Here is a 16,490-nt window from a genome sequence, read left to right as displayed (position 1 = left end):
TCCAACTGCTCAACACACAGCTCAAGCCTGTGTGAAGCCATCCCCAGTGAGGGAACATCACCTGACACACAGACTTTTGGAGAACTCATCAGCCAGTTCATGACACAAGCCACCGTCCAACCCTTTCCCAGCACTGCCTCAATTACCCAAACTTCCATCAGAGCTCTCAAAAGCAACCCCATTGGCTGCTCCCTCAGTTTTTCCTCTGCCTTTCCTGTAAGGGTGGTGGTGCAAGAAGCAGGCCCAGCTCAAAGCCTTGCCTCCCAATCTATGGCCCCTCGTACATCCACCTGTAACAAAGCACTCCCCTTACACACAGTTCAAACTGCTCAAAGCCTGGCCAGACAGTCTGTGCAACCGGCACCAGTGAAGGAAGATACCCAGACACTGAGACTAGCAGATACATTGCCCAGCCTATTGGGGACACCGCCCACGCGCCCCACCCCCTACACACTCTCTCACCGGAGCTCCCGTCGAAGCGCTCTCAGGCGAGCCTTTCCCAGGAGCAGGGGGCGGCGCTGCAGCCTGGCCGGGAAACAGAGAAAGGCTTTCGACGCGCGCCGGGGAACACGCCGGGCTGGAGCAAAGCGGCCCCAGGAGGCGGCCCCGGGCGTCTCCCCGCTCCGCGCTGCTCTTTCCGGGCGGGGGGGAGCCGAGCGCAGCGGTTACCCGGCTCGGAGCAGCCAAGGCGCGTCCGCGGAGACAAACCTTTCCCCTACCGGCGAGACGGGCAGCAAGGCGGCGTGTGCGTCCAGGAGTGAAAGGGGCGTGGCCAGTAGTCGCCTTTTTATATGCTCAGCCCTGGGCGATACCATCTCCTGACCACGTGGTGGGGGGGGGCAGGCTCCGCCCTATTAGGTTTTTTGGTTTCGCCCTTTTTTGGCGGGAAAGTTGGCGCCTGCGCAGTAAGGGGACGCCGCTGCGCTTCCGAAGGCCTTGGGAGGACTGTGGGCGGGGCCATGGCGCGGGGGCCCCGGGGTTAAGGCGGCGAGGAGGCGGCACGCGCACCAATATCTGTGGGACTCGTGCTGCGGCCAGTAGCTCCCCGCGCTACTGTCCCCTGCGGCAGCCCGGCCCCGCCCCGCTCTCTGCTCCCCGCCGGCAGGCGCCCCTCCCCCAGGCTGCGCCCGCCCCCCTCTCGTGCCTTCAAATAGTAGCCCCGCCCCCGCCCGCTCCGCTGCCCAGGCGGGGTCCCCAGCTGGCCCCTTTCCATCGCCTGCGCTGCATGTCCCGTGCTGGAGCCGCGCGCCGGGCGCGCTCCCTGCCTGTCGCCGCGGGCTCCCGTCGGCCCGAGTGCGGGAGGGGCTGTCTGCGCGCACGTGCTCTGCCGGGGTTTGAAAATGCCGCCGGAAATGCCCCGCAAGTAGCAGAGCCGCTCGCGCCGTGTCCCGCGGCAGGGAAGCAGGGAAAGCGCTTGCTCGCCTGACTTCAAAGCTCTGAAACCAGCGTGCGCCGCTGCTCGGTTAGATCGGTCGGTTAAGGTGCTAATCGCGCCGAGGACGCGGCTCCCTTTGCTCGCTGGCGCTAACCCCACGAGGGGAGGAGGGATTTCTCTTTTCCTTCCCCTCTGGGGAGGGGACAAGCGCAAAGCGCATGGGACCAAAAGCACCCTCCATAAAGTCTCCGGTCACCTCAGTGCTATAATGCCTGCCTTCTCTGTTCATATCGTGCTGAGTATCCCTGGCGCCGGAGACTGGGCTGCAACTCCCTGATGGGAAAGTGCTGTTACCGCCAGCTTTTTGCATGGAGAAAAAAAAATGCCACCTGCCTGGCCAGCAGGGTGCCTGGCCCCTCTATTCCCATACAGGAACCAGCACTCCTGCCCCCACAAGGTGATTTTTACCTGCAGAGAGATAATGACCCTGCAAAGCCAGTGGCTCTGGCTTGCCCATGGTAAAGGCACGTCGGTGATCGTACAGCGGATAGTACTCTGTGCTGTGTGTGGCTGCAGCAACGTCGCTTTGACTGCCAGTCACAACGGGAGGGTTTTAGTGAGGGATCTTCGGAGTGGCAGTACCTGGCTCAGCCGGATTGCGCCCATGTGCACAGAGAGCCAGCAGCTGGCCCTGGCTGGGGCTTGGGACGTGTCAGGCTGTTCCCCGCTCTGGCACGACGAATGCAGAAGTGGGGGCCCGCAAGAGCACTCCGACAACCTGGCTTCTACAGGCTCTGGTACAAAAACTTCACCCCAAAATCCTAATACCCAGATTTTGGGGAATCCACTGCCCCCACCCAAGTAATTCCAAGAACACCAGGGAAGAGATCACTTGGGAAATCTCCTCCCAAAGGTAAAACTCTCTCCCTGCCCCAACCTCCCTTTTGCTTGGAGTTGGGAAACACGGAAGGACAACACAGACAACAATGGACTCTGCCCTTATAACTGGGCGCTGAGTCCTAAGGACACAGCCATCCACCAATCCCGGTTATTTAGAAAAAAAGACACAAGCTTTTATTATCAAAGCAAAACTACAGTTGCAAGCATAGGAAAGTGTCTAGATGGAAAGAGCAATCAATTGATAAGGATACTCAGGGAAACCCCCTGGGCTAAAATTCAGTTACTCCAGTGGGTGCGGAGAGGAGGGGTGCGTGAGAAGCTGCAGCCCTAGGTGAGGAAAGCGGCCTTTGTGCGAGCGCAGAGCTGAGCCTTTCCCGTTCAGCTGCCGCGGGGGCCCATGGCTCGGCCGTGATTGTATAGCGGTTAGTACTCTGTGCTGCCGCCGCAGCAACCTCGGCTCGAGTCGGAGTCACGGCATGGCTTTTTAGCGAGGGATCTTCAGAGCAGCAGGCCCTGGCTCAGCCTAATTGCACCCATGTGCACAGAGAGCCGGCAGGTGGCCCTGACTTTGGCTTGGGAAGGGACAGCGAGTGGGGGGTATGTCTACACTACAGCGCTAATTCGAACTAACTTAGTTCGAATTACTTAATTTGAACTAAGCTAATTCGAACTAACTCATCCAGACTAAAAAACTAGTTTGAATTAGCGTTTTGCTAATTCGAACTAGCATGTCCACGCAGAGTGGACCCTGAACCAGGGTTAAGGATGGCCAGAAGCAGTGCCAGCAGGGCATCAGATGAGGACTTAGAGCGTGGAGCTGCTGTCTCAGGCTAGCCGAGGGCTGTGCTTAAAGGGACCCGACCCCCCACCCCGGACAGACAATTCTCAGGGGTGCCCCGCTTGCAAAGCAGTCCTGGCTTGGATTGCCCGGAGTACCCACACTGGGCACATCACAGCACTCGGCCATCAGACCGGCTGCACTTGCCGCAGGCTGCCATCTGGGGAGAGGGGGCAATTGGGGGGCTGCAGGAGAGCTTCCACCCCCAGAAGCCCGCAGAGCCAGCCCAGTCCTCCCCGTTGGGGGCTCGTACCCCATTCCTCCCTCACCTCCTTCCACTTACCCTTCCCTAGCCCCCCTTCCTGATGTACAAAATAAAGGACAATTGTGTTCAAAAATAGAATCTCTCTTTATTGAACAAAACTGGGGGAGACTGGGAAAAGGAGGTGGGAGAGGGGAAGAGAGAGGGTGGGAGAGGGGAGGGCAACTACAATGATGAGGGGTTTGGAACAGGTCCCATATGAAGAGAGGCTAAACAGACTGGGACTTTTCAGCTTAGAAAAGAGGAGATGGAGGGGAGATATGATAGAGGTCTATAAAAGCATGAGTGGGGTGGAGAGGGTGCATCAAGAAAAGTTGTTCATTAGTTCCCATAATAGAAGGACTAGAGGACACCAAAGGAAAGGAATGGGTAGCAGGCTTCAAACTAGTAACAGAAAGTTGTTCTTCACAAAGCAAAGAGTCAACTTGTAGAACTCCTTGCTGCAGGAGGCTGTGAAGGCTAGAACTAGAACAGAGTTTAAAGAGAAGTGAGATCAAGTCATGGAGGTTGGGTCTATGGAGTGGTATTAGCCAGGGGGTAGGAGTGGTGTCCCTGTCCAAAGTTTGTGGAAGGCTGGAGAGGGATGGCACGAGACAAATGGCTTGGTCCCTGTCTTCGGTCCATCCCCTCCAGGATCCCTAGGGTTGGCCACTGTCGGCAGACAGGCTACCGGGCTAGATGGACCTTTGGTCTGACCCAGTACGGCCATTGTAAGCTCAGGGCTCAGGGTCGGGGGGTCTCAGTGGACCACCTTGATTTTCATGCACACCAGCTCCTGGGTGGCCAGGCTGGCAGCTCTTCTGCCCTAGACGGCCACTTTCCTGTGCCTAGTGCCGAGGTCGTGGACGAGGTCCACGATGTCCGCACTAGACCAGGAGGGTGCCCGCCTCTTGCGGTCCCGGGCAAGCTCCCGGGAGCCGCCAGCCTGGTCCCGGGAAGAGGGGGAGGGCTGGGGGGCATCGGGTGGCTGGCTCGAGCCGTGCCAGGTGCAGGGTCTGCTGGCTGGGTGCTGGCAGGCTTGCACCTGGCACGGGCATCGTAGCCAGCCCGTGCCCCTTTAAGGGGTCCGGGGCCGGGAGGGGGGCAGTAGAGTTTCCTTGGTGTTGGCCAGAGTGGCCACCAGGGAAAGCTGGGGAGGGCTAGCCTCCCACTAGTTCAAATTAAGGGGCTACACACCCCTTAATTCGAACTAGTAAGTTTGAACTAGGCTTAGTCCTCGTAGAATGAGGTTTACCTAGTTTGAACTAAGCGCTCCGAGCGTGTGTAGCGCCTATCAAAGTTAATTCGAACTAATGTCCGTTAGTTCGAATTAACTTTGTAGTGTAGACATACCCTGGAGTAGCTCCATGGGAAGGAGAGCAAGAAGACTTCTTCCTGGGTGCCAAAGTCCATGAGCAGCTCTTTGGCTCCTGGAAAGCTCTGTGTTTGGAACGTGTGTCCTGCGGGCATGGAAAGGAAGGATGTGCGGGCCTGAGAAGATGCGACCCTAAGGAAGCGCTTGGAACACCGTGGGCTCCCGTGCCTGAGTTTGTGACGGCGTGAGTTTGAGGAGCGTGGGATGTGAGGAAGGAGAAGGGCAGAAAGCAAGGGTTGTGAGAAGAGGATGAAGGTGTTGATGAGGCTGTGGGCGAGGGAAAGGCTGGGAAGAGGGAGCATGGGAGGAGCTGAGCAGCCCCTCAAAGGCCTTCCCCACAGAGCAAGTGGTCGAGAAGAAGGAGGGGGCTACTGGTGTGTGCAGCCAAGGGTTTTTGGAAGGCAAAGTGTACAAGTGGCGGTGTTGCCCAGCGCAGCTGGTGCTGTGTGGTACAGTGGCCATAGCTGGTCTGGAGAAAGAGGCTGGAGCAAGAGGCCCTTGTAACGTCACAAGCAGCTGCTCTCCAGATCAGCTCCCAGTAGCGGTTACTGACATACTAGTATGTCAGTTTTGATTTTGCTCAGTTTTCGCTACCCATCCTTTTATGGCTACAGAGGGAGCTAATCCTGATAGATGGGGGTGCACTATGTTACACTTTGCTGCCTTTGCACCTGCCAGTGGTCCACAGGGGCCTTTCACATCCCGGGTCCAGAGGGAGCTAAAGGTGATAGATGGGGCTTCACTGCGTTAGACTTCGCTGCCTGTGTGCCTGCCACTGGTTCAGAGGGGCCTTTCACATCCCCTGGTCCAGGGGCGCTAATGCTGATAGATGGGGGGTTCACTGTGTCCTATTTGGCTGCCTGTGGCCTGCCACTGGTCTAGAGAGGCCTCTCACATCCTCTTCTCTTCAGCACTGCCCTTCCCATGCCACCCAGTGTTCTAGCAGTGATTTACAGGGTTTGGGCTCTTTTAAATCACAGGGCCCTGGGGTAACTGCTCTTTCCCTCTCCCTCCTAGTCGTTGTGAGCACCGGTTATACACTTTCAAGGCTAACTCCCCACTCTGGCATGCAGAAGTGGGGGCCTGCAAAACTACCCTAAAAACCTCCGCTCCCGGGTGCGCAATGCAGACATGTACGGCCGGATGGCTGAGGATCTGGCTGCATGGGGCCACCCCTTCCCCCAAACTTTGGAACAGGTACGGAGCAAAGTAAAAGAGCTCTGCCAGGGCTACGCCAGAGCCCGTGAGCAAAGCTCTCGCTCCAGGGCAGGACCCCACAGGGTTGAGCTGTGATTGTCGCTCGGCCTGCTCGACCTGGACATTGTGCTGCAGTCCATGCACGTGAAAGCACGTGCTGTGCCGGTCTGCACAACGTGGTCTCGTGAGGCAGCCCCAGAGCACCCCTGGACTCCTGCTCATGGGCTCTGGGGAGGCCACTCACATGTCTGACCCACGCCCTCCCACCACCAGCCACCGCTGGAAGGAGGCTGGGCACAAGGGCGCACGCAAGACCCCACACAGTCCAAGGAGTGCCGCACACGGGTATGCCTGCCTGCATGCGTGAGGCAGCGCAGCCAGGCGCAGGTGTGCGTGTGAGCCCCATGGAGGGGCAGGCTGCTCCAGGGCCCTCTCCCACCCATGGGATCCCAGTGTGGCCAGACACTTCCCTTGTCTGCTTGTTTGTTGGATGGGGTGGAGGGTGGAAGCATGGTCCCCATACACCTCGAGGCCCCTGTGAGGCAGGGCCTGCTGTGCAGGCCACACATGGCCTTGCTCCCAGGACATCCCCATCCTCCGGCCCAAAGACTGTTGATTGCTGATCACAGAGGAGGGCAGGGCCTCAGGGACAGTGTCTGCTTAGATTAATTACCACCTCTCCCTCTTTATTCTCCACAGCCAGACCAAGCGTCTCTGAGGGACGAGCAATGCCATTCGAGGCAGCCGCCCGACACCAGGGCAGCCGCAAGTGCAGGAGGGTCCACGAGGACCTCACGAGACAGCACGTGGCCATCCTCTGTGACATGCAGCAAACCCTGGCACAGAGGGTCCGGGATGACGCCCAGTGGCAGACCTGCATGTGGGATCAGATTGTGCGGTAGGGCAAAAACATGTGTTCCACCATCCATGAAATGATGCCACCATCCATGAAATCCTGTCTCTGCTCGCGCCCCCCCCTGCACCATACCTGACCCCTCTCTATGCCCCCCTCCTGTCTACCTTTGTTGTCCCAGACCCCACCCACCGCCGAGGTCCCTGGACCTGAGGCTGCACTTCTAGCTGCACCATGCGCCGCTCCCAGGCCTGAGCCCCCCTCCCTGTCATAACCAGGAGGGCTGACCAACAGCCTGGTGGCTAAGGGGTTAACTATGTCTCCTGTCCCTAGCCAGGTATCAGCCAATAGTAATGCAGGTAGGGATTTCAAACTGAGACAAAGGAACTTTTATCTTTTCCCTCCTTTGTCTGAGTCTCACCATATGTAAGTAGGGCAAAGTTTAGTTAGCCCATCAGGTTTTATGGTTTGGGAATTTGGAATTGATGTCTGAGCTGTTAACAGTGTTTTTTCTCTCTTTCGCAATCAAGCGTTCTAACTCACGGAATTTTCTCTGAGTATATCAATTAGTGGCCCTTACCATCTAGCCATCTCAACTATGCTTGCAATGGTAGTTTTGTTTTGATAATAAAAGTTTGTTTTCTTTTTCTTATTAATCAGTATTGGTTCATTTTTGTGTCCTGAGAGGTCACTCTGTCTGTTTGACTAGGAGTCAGCTACCACAGACTGTAGCTAGTTTCTTTTTTCTTTTTTCAAGCTCTTTGGGGGAAAGAGCTTCAGGAACCCCTGAGGTTTTAGGGAGGAGGTTTCCCAAGTGATCTTTTCCCTGGTTCCTTGGAATACTTGAGTGGTGGCAGCGGATATTCCCCAAAGTCCGGGTATCAGGAGTCTGGGGGGAAGTCTTTTGTACCAAAGCCTGTAAAGACAAGGTTTTGGGGTGCTTTTGCAGGGCCCCACTTCTACAATCATCATGCCAGAGTGGGGAACAGCCAGGTTCTCAGTTCCCCTCCATTCTCCCCCATCCAGGTTCTCAGTCCCTCTTGCCCATCCAGGTTTTCAGTCCCCCTCCACCCTCCCTCTCCAGGTTCTCAGCCTGCCCCCCTCCTCTACACTTCCCAATTACTTTTATTATGAAAAAATACAAAGGTTTTGTTTTTCAACTCAAAATCGGTGTCTTTATTGACAGTATAGGGAATGGGAAAGGGAGGGATTGTGGTGAGAAAGGCAGAGGGGGGCAAGGCACAGGCCCCTAGTGGGGAGGCCCTGGGGAGAGTTACTGGGGTCCTTGAGAAAAACTCTCCCTCAGGACATCCCGGATGCGCACCCCCACCTGATGGGCCTGGCGGATTGCAGCTGTGTGTGGCTACTCGAAGGCCCTTCCTTCCCGGCCAGCTTCTGCCCTCTACCCCAGTAGGAAGGCCTCCCCCTTTCTCTCCTTGATGTTGTGGAGGCCACAGCAGGCCGAGACCACCTCAGAGATATTGTGCTCCCCCACATCGAGGCGGGTCAGGAGGCACCGGAGCTACACCTTTAGGCGCCCGAAGGCGCATTCCACCTCCATGCGGGCTTGGCTGAGGAGGGCATTTAATTGGTCCTGCTGGGGTTCAGGTGGCTGGTGCAGGGCTTCATGAACCACGGCTTGAGGGGGTAGGCCTTGTCCCCCACGATGCACAGTAGCATCTGCACGTCTCCGATGCGAAGGTCACGCCGAGGGAAAAAAGTGCCAGCCTCCAGTTTGTAGTAGAGGCTGGAGTTTCGGAAAATGCGGGCTTCGTGCACCCTGCCCAACCACTCGACGAAAATGTCCGTGAACTGTTCACAGCGGTCGACCAGGGCCTGCAGCACCATCCAGAACTTGTCCTTTTGGTTGATGTACTGGGTGGTTCGATGATGAGGTGCGTGGATTGGAATATGGGTTACATTACATCAATGGCTCCCACGCAATTGGAAAGCCCAGGGTAGCAAATCCGGTGACAATAGGGTCCAGGTCTCCCAGGCGGATGACCCTGTGCAGCAGGACAGAGTTGATGGCCCTCACCACGTGCATAAGGAGACAAAGAAATATACAAAACAGAGAATGAGAGGGAGTGCCTGAGCTCTTGGGAGGTGCCTACTCCCCTTCGCTCTTCCCCCCAAACACCCCAGGAGTCACCCCCCATGAGGCCGCCATCCCAGGAGGGCTGTGTGAAAGCAGGACGGCACAACCTCCCAGGAACAGGGCTTCTCCCAACCCTCAGCCCACCCCCGCCCCTCCATCCCGCTTTCCTTAGGGTCCCCCTTTCCAGAACTCCCCCGCCCTGCAGAGACAGCAGCTCAAGAGTGCCTTACCTCCATGAGGAGGGCCCTGACGGTGGACTTTCCCACGCCAAACTGGATGCCCATGGACCGGTAACTATCTGGGGTGGCAAGCTTCCAGACAGTGATGGCAACCTGCTTCTCCAGGGGGATGGCAGGTCACATCTGGGGGTCCTGTTCTCAGAAGGCAGGGGTGAGCCAGGCACACAGCTCCATAAAGGTGGCCTTTTGCATTCGGAAGTTTTGGTGTCACTGCTGGGCGTCCCACCGCTCCATAACCAGCCGGCTATTCAGGGAGAGTACGTTGACACAGCCACATTATTTCAAAAGAATTTAGTCCGCATCTACACAGTAAGCAGTTATTTCAAAAGAGCGTCAAAATATTGCCAAGCTGGAGAACTTCTTACTCTGACTCTTATAACCCTCATTGTACGAGGAGTAAGAGCAGTCAGAGGAAGAATGCTCTGTTTCAGAGTAAGTGCTGGGTAGACACTCCCAATTTCGAAATAAGCTACACAATTGAAGTAGCTCAATTTGCGTAGCTTATTTCGAGGTAAGCCCTGGACGGGTAATGCTAGTAGAGATATATAATGACGTGTTCAGAGTAATCTCTCACTATATATATAAAAGAATTCTCATGCTGGACTACAGAATGACATCATCATCTCATCAGCGTCCACATGCCGCTGCCATTGCAGGCAGCCTTGGCGCCGAGCCCTCCGGGCATGGGCTGCTCCAGCCCTGGCTCCCACTTCACAGCCTGGGAGCAGGCGGGGGCTGCATCACCAGGGAAGAACTGCTGGGGCTGGGTCCCCTACACTGTCCGAGACCCCAGTGCGTAACCGCTTATTCATTGCTATGTGTAATGTCTCTCTTCACACAGAACCTTGCAGGGTCTCTAATCATTGCCACTGTTTTGATTGGAAATTTCTTCATGTCCGCTACATCTTTTTGGAGTAGGGTGACCAGAAAGGAACGCAGCCAGCAGTACAGGTGAGGGCAAACTCTCAACTTATAGAGTAGCATGAAAATTAAGGGGCTCAATTTGTTGAAGCGATTAATGCAAAATAAATTAGATGGATTTTAAAAGCAGTGGAAGACGGGGACTGAGCTATGGTGCTGGGAGCCAAGTGAAAGCAAGTAAGTGGCCCCAACTTCCCAAGCCGAGACCCCACACTCCCAGCCCGCTCATTCACCCCTCCAGACTACAGGGGATTTGGTTGGTAAGCGTAGCACGCAGAGGACGCAGCCCTGTAATAAGAGTAAAAGAAATAACATTTGTAAAGGAGCAAAGCTACCGTTAAAGTGGGGTAGAAGGACAGGAATGCAATTCAGGGAGTCACAGCAAGAGATAAGACAAATATTTGAACAGTTATGAGACTTCACGTATTAACTGATGAGAGACTTTTAAATCCTCAGAATGTGTTACATGCTCCCTCACAGCTGCATGTGGGATGGGATGCTTGCAGCATTTTGCCCCATGGACTGTAGCAGTCAGTGCAGAGAGGGAGGGACTGCAGGGGCTGGCAGGGAAAGACAAGATATTAGGGCAGCTGTACCTTTAAGAGCAGACGGGAAGCTGCCCTGCGCTCAGGCACGTGTCTCTCTGAAAAGGGAACTAAAAACCCCTCTCTGCCCCTCTCCTAGATCTGCACCCTTGGCAGGGGGCTCACTCTCTGGGTAACAGTTACCCCCGTTGTCCTTCCTTGTGTGGGAGCAAAACTCCGGTAGAAGGGCTCGCCCCAGCTCCAATCACACTCCCCTCCCTGCCCAATTTTTCTTTCCAGCCCCCTTTCTGCCCCACCAGAAAGTTAATTGAAGCCCCTAGGCTGGTACATTTCTGCCCCCTGCTTACACCCTGCCCCCTCCCCCTGCTGCGATGCACCCCCGAGTCTCTTTTCAATGATGGGAAAGAGTCGGGAGCAGCCTCTGAAGCCACGTACGGACAGAGTGAGGACAGCAGCAAAGAACAGAAGCTCTTACGGAGCATGTACACTACAGCCTAGGTATGACATTCTGAAAGGCAGCTGTTTGTGATGCTACGCCGGCGCTGAACAAGCCCAGCTCAGTTCCGCTTTGCGCCCGGTCCACGAACGCTGTGGCTCTGCATTTTAAATTACATTTAAAAGGCAGCGCCACACCGGGGATAGATCCCAGACCCAGTGCGAGCCGGGACTAAGCAGTCCTGACTTCTGCTGGTCCGGACTGCTTCACTTCTGCTTTTTGTGGTCTTTACTATTATGCGTCTCAGTAGGATAAAGTAAATTAAACCATTTAAGGTGTTGTTATATATGAAGCTTTTAACTCTTCTGATTGAAAAGAGTAGTTTATACATAGTGAATTTTGGAGCAGCAAGGTTTGCACGAAGGAGAAACACACAAGGAAATTTGAATATAAATAGGCAAGGAAACATTTTACATTAGCTTGTAGTTTGAAAAGACAGTATGAGGGTTTTTAAAAATACTCACACTTTGAAAACTGAAATAGTTGACTATTTTCCTCCATCATTTGTTTTATCCAAATTCAGTGGTATTTGGTGTGGAATTTTTATTTTACAGAAAAAGGCTAAGTAACATTTACTTAAAACACCTGTTCGCAATTCTCTAGTATGGGAAGGCGGTAAGATGTGTCGGATGTGGAGCACGTCAACCTTCTCTGGTTCCGTTACTCCTTGCATAAAATGTAATTTTAAATGCTACTTGAGAACCTATTGAATGAGAACATTCATAGATTATAAAGTCGGGAGAGACCACAGGGATCGTCTAGTATGACCCCCTGAATTAATTCCTGTTAGAATTAGAAAAATTTGGAAGTGCGGAGGGAGGTGGGGGGGGGGGGGAGGAAGGAGAGAAAGCTTAGCTGTCAGTAATGGAAAAGAATTCACTGGGGCCAGTAGTAAGTTGTTCCAATGGTTATTACCGTACCGTTCTAAAAACGAATACCCTGTGCTTTCTAGCTTCAATTGTCTAGCATCAGCTTCCAGCTTTCTGATCTTGTCATACATTTGCTAGATTGAAGAGCCCTCTCTTTGTGTCTCATGGGGATACTTATGAACTGATCAAGTGACCCCTGAGCCTTCTTTTGGTTAAGCCGAAGGACTGAGCTCCTTGAGCCTTTCACTCCAACACATGTTGCAGTCATTCTCCTGCTCTTTTCTGAATCCTCTCCAATTTATCAAAATCCTTCCTGAAGGGTGGGATATCAGAACTGAAAATACTATTCCGGTGGGTGTCACACCAGTACCAAATAAAGATAATGCAGTCTTCCCCATCCTTCTAGATATTCCTTTGTGTATACTTTCAAGGATTGCATCGACCCTTTGGGTCACAGCATTTCACGTGGACCTCGTATTTAGCTGATCATCTATCAAGATCCCCAAGTCCTGGTTCATATTACGAAGGAGAAAAGGTATGAGAGGGGTAGCCATGTCAGTCTATAAGGTGCCACACAACTTCTCGTTGTTTAAGGAGAAAAGGGTTGACTGTGTCCCACCTGTGGAAAGGTCTGCTTTATTTTAACCTGGCGGGCATCTGCATGGACTTGCAGTAACATTACAAAGGTACTGGCAATGGAAAATAGACACAAACCTGATGCCAGCTAAGGAGTTGGTGCTACGATGGGTTTTTCCTACAGTCTCCAAGACTTTTAGAGCCTGAGTAGACAGTGACAATTTGGTCTTCCACGCCGCTTCTGATTTAACTGCTGATAGCAATGCTGGACATAGGGATGTTAAATGGTAAGCGGTTACCCAGGAAACAATCACCCGTAACTAGAGATGTTAAAATATATTTACACGCAGGGGGCAGGCGTGAGCATGGAAAGAGGCAGCAGCATAGGGGGCAGGTGGCTCTGCAGAAAACGGCACACGCAGGAGCCACCTTAAAAGCCAGCTCCCCGCACGTACTGGCTCCTGACAGCAGCGCAGGCGATAGGAGCGGCGGGCGGCTCTGGCTTCCCATGTACATTGGCTCTTGCCTTCCCCCACCCCACTCTCCGTGCTGCTGCCTCTCCATGTGCACCAGCTCCTCCCTCCTCTGTTCCCTCCCTACTTATTAGTTAACTGTGTACAGAAGTACACCTGAACATCCCTAACCTTACCGGTTGGTAATGGGATCTTACATCCCTGCCGGATAAGGAATTTTCTCCTGGTTTTGGACTAGTGAGAGAGTAACGTTATTGCCAAAATGGCAATATTTGGCTTGGCTTCTGTGTAAACAGATTTTGGCACAGAGACCAGTCCCGATTCCTTTAGTGGCCGCATCTTAACTTCACACTGTATGCAATCAGAAACCAGATGAGCCTTGAACTACCAAGCGTCTCTCCCTTCTAGTGGGGACAGGAGGGAGTGAAGGTGTGGCACGCCACGAGCTATGCAAAATCCAGTAGATAGAAAGTCCTGGATGTGTAAGGTGAGTCAGGAGGTAATACACCTTGAAGAGCTTGGGGCCCAATTTGGTCCTAGTGGAGAGTCAGTTGTTCCCCAGGACAAGGGCAGCCCGTGTACTCTAAAGTAACTATCTGAATTGCACGGACGTTGCACCCCTCAGAGGATGGTGTGGCTTTTCAAGACAGTGCCTAAGCTCAACATCGAAGCACCAGATCCTGCAAGTGGGTATAGAGAGTCTGCTGCAGCTGATTGCCACCGGGATCAGATTTGGATATGGATAAAGATCTCTAATGTTTTTATTGAACTAGATACTGCTGGCACTCAAGTAATGATAGGAGACTGTAATTTCCAAGATAAAAATTGGAGGGTAAGTGCTCCTAATAATGGCAGGACTCAAGTTTTCCTGGATGTGTGATAGCTGACAGTTCTTCACCATAAACTCACCGTTCCAACAAGAGGTGATGCAATTTTAAATTTGATATCGAGGGTTTAGCGAGACCTCACAGAAAGGTTGGTTGTAGGGGAAAACCTTGGTTCAAGTGATCGTGAGCTAATTTATTTTAAATTAAATGGATGGATACATAAAAGTAAGTGTGCAACTAAGGTTCTTGATTTCAAAAAGACAAACTTGAAAACATATGAGGAATTAGTAGTAGATGTGGACTGGAGTGAAGAACTTGAGGATCCGAATGTGGAAGAGGTTTGGCATTTAAATCAAAGTTGCAGACCAAGTTGAATGAGCGAGGTGTCAATCAAGCATGTTATTAAGAGAAAGCAGAAAGCCTGAGAGCAGTGGAAGAGAGACGTACCAGCACGAAAACCAACCTCTTGGTTAGAAAGTGTAGCGGAAGAATGGACTGCCAAAAGCCAGGCAGAGCTGGAGCTTGCAAAGGAACTTAAAACCAGTAATAAAAGAGCTGCTACTCTTGGGTTGCCAGGGATGCTAAGTCTCAACCGGCCCCGGGGACCTGACTTTCTGAACCCGGGGCTCTCTGATCTAGCAATAGCCATAGTCGTGCCAGGCTAGCGTGTCCCAGATATGAGCGAGTCAACCTGTGCCTGTTTATTCTTTCTAAAACAAAAAATTATGATCTAAGAAACTATAGCATGTCTAATTTAACCTCCATTGTATGCAGGCTCTTGGAACAAATTTTGAAAGAGTCGTTAAGAACACAGAGGTTAAAAGCTAACAGAGAAAATACACCATGGTTTCACAAAAGGTGGATTACGCCAGACCAACCTGATCGGTCTGAGGAAATTGACTTTTTTACATGCAAGCAATCCAGTACATCTGATCTACCTGGATTTCAGTAAGGCATTTGATAGACGGGAATTAATGAGACTTGAAAGCTGGATAAAGAACTGCTGGGTTATAATGAATGGTGAACTGTCAGGCTGGAGTGAAGTTATTAGTGAAATTCCTTAAGGATGGGTATTGGAACCAATCTTCTTTAAGATTTGTATTCATGCTCCTGGCACAACAAGTGGAAATAGCCTCATAAAATTTGCAGAGAGGTAGTCTGGTCCTCCGCCATATTGGCAATATCATGCAATAAAATCTGGATGATCTCCAAAACTGGAATGGAATAAAATTTAGCAGTGCAGTTGGTAACAAAGATTTTTTTGGCTCTAAGTTGGGGACTTGTCAGTTGGAAGCAACAGAGAAGGAAACTGGTTTGTTACGAGATGACCACAAGCTGCCAGCATGAGGCAGCTGTGAAAAAGGCCAATGGAATGCTAGGATGCATCAGGCAAGGTATTTCCAATAGCCCTAGTGAAGCATTAATGTCATTATACACGACATTGGGGAGCTCTCAACTGGATTAGCGTGTGCAATTCCGGTTTCCCGGATTAAAGAGAGATTAGTGCAAACAGGGACAGGTGCAGTGAAGAGCCGCTAGGATGATCAGAGGAATGGAAAACCTTCCTTAGGCAAGAGAGGCTAAATGAGCTTGGCTTGTTGAGCCTAATCAAACAACAGCTGAGGGGAGATGCGCTCGCACTCCTTAAATACAGCAGAGGGATAAATACCAGGGAGGGAGAGGCATTATAAGTTAAGCACCAGTGTGGACACAAGAAAAAATGCAGACAAACTGGCCATCGATACATTTAGGCTTGAAATTAGACAAAGGTTTCTAACAATCAGAGGCGAGAATTTCTGGATTAAGTCCTCAGCGAAAAGCACGGAGGACCTAAAACCTTACCGGCTTTAAGACTGTGCTTAATAATTGTACGGAGAGGGTGGTATGAGGGGACTGTTTACAGTGGCACGTAGTCACGCTGCAACCGTTAACAGCAAATACCCACCGTGGCCAGTGATGAGACTCTAGTCGTGGAGCTCTCGGAGTTACTACAATGTCTTTTTACCTACGAGTCTGAAGCTACATCTACGCTACGCGGCATACCTTTTTCCAATACATCAATGTAGTGTAGACATTGTCTGGATGTTTGGATCTTGCTGGCACGTTCGGGGTCCAGCTGACCACCATATTTAGGACTGGGAAGGAATTTTCCCTTGGGCCAAATTAGCAGTGTCTCGGGGGGTTCACCTTCTTCTGCAGCATTGGGCATGGGTCACTTGCACGGTTATATGAGTAAATGGTGAATGGCCTGTAACTTTAAAACAGGATTTGAAGACTTCAGTAACTCAGTCAGGGGTTATAGGTCAAATGTTGTTCCAAAACTTTCAGAAATATTTGGAAACCGTGTTATGGTTGCTACACGGACACGGTAGCAAACGTAAGTGTTCGGCACACTCTCAAAAAGCCCATCCTGCAAATACCTCTCATCCTGAGGGGCATCAATGTAATCAGATGGGAATGACAACTATCTTTGGCAAATATGGGTTATTTACACAGTATAACAAGTGATTGCATTGCCAATTGCTTTCTTCTGCTACGATCTAAATTTGGGCAAGCTGGGGTTGTGCTTTTCTTGGTCTTCCCTCATCCTTGGGGCTAAGACCAAAGGGGGCCTTTTCCTTTGATTTTATGGATGTCAAATCTAGCTGCAATGGGTCTTCTCTCTTT

The sequence above is a fragment of the Pelodiscus sinensis genome, chromosome 2, assembly GCF_049634645.1.
Source record: "Pelodiscus sinensis isolate JC-2024 chromosome 2, ASM4963464v1, whole genome shotgun sequence".
NCBI lineage: Eukaryota > Metazoa > Chordata > Testudines > Trionychidae > Pelodiscus > Pelodiscus sinensis.
Note: the sequence above shows the minus strand (reverse complement) of the source record.